Genomic DNA, 5,867 nt, shown 5'->3' with positions numbered 1-5,867 from the left:
ATGTGCTCTTACTCTTTTTTAACACAGTGCATGAAACTCTTGCAAGAGCAGTAAGACAAGAGAAGGAAATTAAAGGAGTAATAATTGGAAAAGAAGAGATCAAACTATCCCTTTTGCAGATATTATATCTAAGAGATGTCAAATATTCCACCAGAAAACTAGAAATTATTAACATGTCCAGGAAGGTGGCAGTTAACAAAATTAATCTATAAAAGTCTGTAGCCTTTCTGTATACCAATAACAAGCAATCAGAGAAAGAGTATATAGAAACACCCCCTTTCACAATAACTGCAAAAAAAAAAATCTGGAATAAACCTGACCAAAGACATTAAGAACCTCTACAATGAAAATTTTAAATCTTTTAAGAAAGATATTGAGGAAGACATCAGAAGATGGAAGGACCTCCGATGCTCATGGATTGGAAGAATATTGTGAAAATGATCATCCTACCAAAAGCCATTTATAGACTCAATGCAATGCCAATCAAAATCCCCATGACATTCTGCACAGAATTGGAAAAAAAACTATCCTAAGATTCAAATGGAAGCACAAAAGACCTCAGATAGCCAAAGCAACCCTGAGCACTAAGAGCAATGCCAAGGGGATTACTATACCAGATTTTAAAGTGTATTACACAGTTATAGTCATAAAAACAACATGGTACTGGCAGAAAAAATAGACACATAGATCAGTAGAACAAAATTAATGACCCAAATAGAGTACATGCAATTTCAGCCACTTGATATTTGACAAAGGAGCCAAGAGCATTCACTGGAGGGAAGGCAGCATGTTCAGCAAATGGTGCTGGCAAAACTAGATCTCCATCTGTAGAAGAATGAAACTAAACCCCTACCTTTCACCTTGCACAAAAGTCAATTCCAAATGGATCAGAGACCTCAACATGAAGCCTGAAACTCTGAAACTGTTAGAAGAAAACATTGTCAAGAACCGACAAGATGTAGGTATAGGAAAGGATTTTCTAAACTGGACATCAATTGCTCAGGAAGCAAGGTCATTAGTCAACAAATGGGACCTCATTAAACTAAAAAGCTTCTGTACATCAAAAGAAGCAGTCAAGGAAATGAAGAGAAAACCCACAAATTGGGAGAAAATCTTCACCAGCAACACATCTGACAGAGGTTTAACATCCAGAATATATAACGAACTCAAAAAACAAGGAATCAAGAAAGTAAGTAACCCAATTAAAAGATGGGCTAAGGAGCTGACAGAGAGTTCTCAAAAGAAGATATAAAGATGGCTAAGAAGCATCTAAAAAGGTGTTCAAAATCATTAGAAATTAGGGAAACACAAATTAAAACCACTTTAAGATTTCATCTTACCCCAGTCAAACTCGCTAAGAGAACAAATTATACCAAATGCTGGAGAGGATGTGGGGAAAGGGGAACACTCATCCACTGCTGGTGGGGCTGCAAACTTGTTCAACCCCCACGGAAGGCAGCGTGGAGAACTCTTAAAAAACTACAATTGAACCTACCATTTGACCAAGCTATACCACTCCTTGGTATATACCCAAATAACTTATCCTATTGCAGAGACACTTGTACATCCATGTTTGTTGCTGCTCTTTTCACAATAGCTAAGAGATGGAAGCAACCTAAGTGCTCCTCAACTGACAAGTGGATAATGAGAATGTGGTTTATTTATACAATGGAGCTTTACTCAGCAGTAAAAAAGATGAAATCATGAAATTTGAAGTAAATGGATGGAACTAGTAACTGTTATACTAAGTGAAGTAACACAGACTCAGGGGGGAAAAACAATGTATGTTCTACCTCATATGTGGAACCCAACATCAAATCCTTATAAATGAGTATGTATCCAGACATAACTACAGGAAACAGGATAATGAAAAGGAACCAGGGAGGTAAATGAAAAGAAAGAATCTTAAAGAGAAGAACAGTAGCAAACATGCATTATTAAGGGAAATATGGATAAAAATGAGGTTATTTTAAGGGGAGCATGGAGGGAGGGTTATACATGGAACCTAGGGAATAAAGGAAAAGGAGCTCAAGAGAAGTGGGACCATAAGAGAAGGGTATTATTCAGGGAGAAATGGGGAAAATGGGGGCAGTTTAAATGGGGAAACCATGGTGGAAGGGTTAGACAATGTGAGAGATAAATAATGCCTAGCTAGTTTAAAAAAAACCAGAGGGAACCATATTAGTCCAACAACCTACTGAAACATTATACATACAACTAGCTCAAGGAATATAATATATATATCTAGGTAAGGTTTATCTCAGAATGTTTAGTCTTTGCCCAAGTGTATCTACATAGCACATGGTAATTAAAAGTACCAGACTGGTGTAACTACCCCTCTTGGATGTTTAATAGCCATACTTTAAGGCCTATACTAATTTGGTCAGAGGGACTTAAAAGACAGTATTTGCTCCTTGCCCTCCAAGCGACTAAGTTCCAGGGGACTATGAGCATCTCTCAAAATGTCCTGTAACTGTAGTGAGTCTCCTGTCCTCTTGATCAAGGAGGCCATGGAGACCCCACCAAATGTGCTTGAACCAGTGTCCAGGCTACAGAGTGGAGGGTCAACACAGAGGAAACATTTCCTCCATGCTTCTAAGTGAAGCCAGCCATTGTAGAGTAGGATCTTTGACTTATCTTCACATAGTAGAACTGGTAAAAGAAAGGAGCCAGGGGCTCCTCTCAAGCCCATGTTACCCCTAAGGAACAGATTCTCAAATGACCTTAAGAGTAAAAATAAATTGGTTTATCTGGGCCAACTGTATGATCTTAAACACCCAAAAGGAAAGTAAAATCAAAGATTAAAGGGATAATTCTTTAAGAGTCCATGTGTATAGCTAAAGGCTATATAACAAGAAACAATGCCAGACAGGATATACCTTCCTTTGAGTTGTTGGCCAGGGTGGCCCAAGAGATACCCAGTAACCCAGCATAGAACTGGGAAAATGAACAGCAGACCCCAATCTTATCTAAAGGAATATTGGCAACTGATTGCTGCTAGACGAGGAAGAGCTGATCTTCCCAAAACAAGGAATTCTAGATAGGCTGACTAGATTCAGGGGATGGATAAGCACTAGGGAACAGCCAGGGGTGCCAACAACACAGTGGACAGTAATAGGGAATTACAGAGTATACGGGCTCCAATGGTGTGGGTGGAGCAGAGGCTATGGGAGGGTACCATTCGGTATGTGGATATATAGATGAAAAATATTTTGGGGATGAAATACACACACAAAAAAAATCAACAAATAAAAGTGAGTTCTGTTGGAAAAAGAAACATACAAATATGCTTCATGTTAATTAGTTGAGGTAGAAAACATTACCATTGAAATCTACCTGTTAATTTTATATCCATGCCCATGTACCAAGGATCTCAGAAAGTAACCGACTGTGACTAGTAATAATCAGATGCATAGAGATTAGAGACACATGTGCAAACATCTAAGTGTTAGTAGCGCTAAAAATGAGTTTTTCTGTATGAAACAGTTTATTTTAAAATGAAATGAAGATTTTTTTAAAGGTTAAAACATCATTCAATTTTATGCGTTATAGGGTTTATACTTAGTTCAATATTGTATAACTGTATTAATTCAACTGTGAACCTAAAAATTTACAGCCAATTTTTGAAGAGATGCATCTTTGTTCTGTATATTGTTATCAAATATCTTAATCCTGTAATGAAATGTTTCTTTTAATCATGTTATTAAATAAATAATTTTTTAAAAACTTTAAATATCAATGGCCTCAAATCCCAATCAAAAGATACAGGTTAGTGGAATAGATTAATAATAAGATCCATTTGTTTATTTTCTACAAGAAACTCATCTTCCCTTTAAGAAAAAGCATCACTTAAGAGTAAAAGGATGGGAAAAACTTCCAACAAAATGGGGGCAAGATACAAACAGGTGTTACTATCCTCACAAAACAGACTTCAAACTAAAATTAATCAAAAAGATAAAGAAGTACTTCATTCTGATCAAAGAAACAGTCAACCATCTGTCAAGACATCAAAATCCTAAAAATGCATAAAACTTTGGCATATCAAATTTCATGAAAAGAGTAGTACTGTGTTGGGAAACCCTACTGCTAGGGTTGTAGTCCTCCATGTCCAGACAGCTCTAAGGGGTTTGGCGCTATATGGAAGGACTCCCCTTCTCAGCAGGGGGCCTCCTGCTCTCTACCTGACTTACCTGGAAAGTGCCGCCAAGCTCGGATGCCTGACCTTATTTGGAACATGACCTTTGGCATAGTTACCTGGAGTAAAAACTATCCAAAGGTTTTTTCTATATGATAATTAGGCATTGCCCGATAGCCAGATGATAGGAGCCTAGTGCCACATGTAAATAAAGCATACTATGAGCACCTATCAGCTGAAGCATTGGCTACTGCCGCCACACTATATTTTCCCTAACCACCACTGAATAAACGGAGCTGTTTCACTGAACCTGGAGCTGTTTCACTGAGTCTGGAGCTGTTTGTATCACTGAACCTGCCTCCCGGGAAGGGCTTTCTTCCATCAGTGCTCACTGGCCGTCCTGACCCCGTTCGTCGCTTCTGCTCCCTTTGTCCTTGTGGACCAGTGGCCAACGACCGACAAGGGTAGGGAGAGACCCCACAGTACTGGACTTCAAAACACAGATTAACTCCAACTCAGTAACTGTAAGTGACTTCAATATCCCACTTTCTCAAACAGACAGGTCATCTGGACAAAAATAAATAGAGGAACATCAGAATTAAATGGTATCACACATAAAATGGACCTCGAAGACATCTACACAAAATTTCACCCAAATACCAAAGAATACACATTCTACTCAGCAGCCCATGAAAGTTTCTCTAAAATAGAACACATACTGGGGCACAAAACAAACCGCAACAAATACCAAAAAAATGAAATAATTACATGTATTCCATCTAACCACAATAAAATAAAGCTTAAAGCAAAAGAGTCTCTAGTAATTACATGAAATCATTGAATTTAAACAATACACTACCAACTGATGAATGGATGAAAGAAGAAATCAAGAGATTAATTTTTTAAATTCCTAGAATTAAATGAATACATAACAAAACAAAATCTCTAGGACACACTAAAAGCAGTCCTAAGAGGAAAAGCTATAGCTCTAAACAGCTACATCCTAAAAAGCAGAAAGATCACAAATAAATGAATTACTGATACAATTCAAAAAGCTAGAAAAACAAGAATAAACCAAATTCAAACTTAGTGACAAAAAGAAATAATAAAAATTACAGCAGAAATAAATGAAAGAGAAATGATGAAAATAACACAAAGAATCAGTGGATCTTAAAGCTTAGTTTTTGACAAAGATAAGCAAGATCTATAGCTTGCTTAGCCCAACTAACCAAATGAAAGAGTAGACCCAAATCAATAAAACCAGAGATGGCTCCTAGCCTGCACTACTATCCTCAGGCCTCTTGGGGTAAGTATATAGCGCAGCTCTCCACACCGGGACTCCCTAACCCTCATTCACCCTTCCAACCCCCCCCCCGGCCCCCCCCCGCCCACTGTTCTATACTCCTAGTTTGGACCCTGCGCCATTCCTAGTCTTGGGGCCCCAGACACCTGGGGAACCAATACTGCTTCCTGATCCTTCTCACCCAGAGCAACTCAGTCCCTTTCTTGGGCTCCAGGAGCACCGCTTCTAGTCCTGGCCCCGCCCTCACCTCTCTCTGCTTCCCTCGACCTGCACCACTGGCTAACTCTCCTAGCCTGCACTACTATCCTCAGGCCTCTTGGGGTAAGTCTATAGCGCAGCTCTCGGTGCCGGGACTCCCTAAGCGACATTCACCCTTCCATCCCCCCCTCGCCGTTCTATACTCCTAGTTTGGGCCCTGCGCCATTCCTA

This window comes from Nannospalax galili, unplaced genomic scaffold (assembly GCF_000622305.1).
Source record: "Nannospalax galili isolate Female #2095 unplaced genomic scaffold, S.galili_v1.0 scaffold846, whole genome shotgun sequence".
Classification (NCBI taxonomy): domain Eukaryota; kingdom Metazoa; phylum Chordata; class Mammalia; order Rodentia; family Spalacidae; genus Nannospalax; species Nannospalax galili.
Note: the sequence above shows the minus strand (reverse complement) of the source record.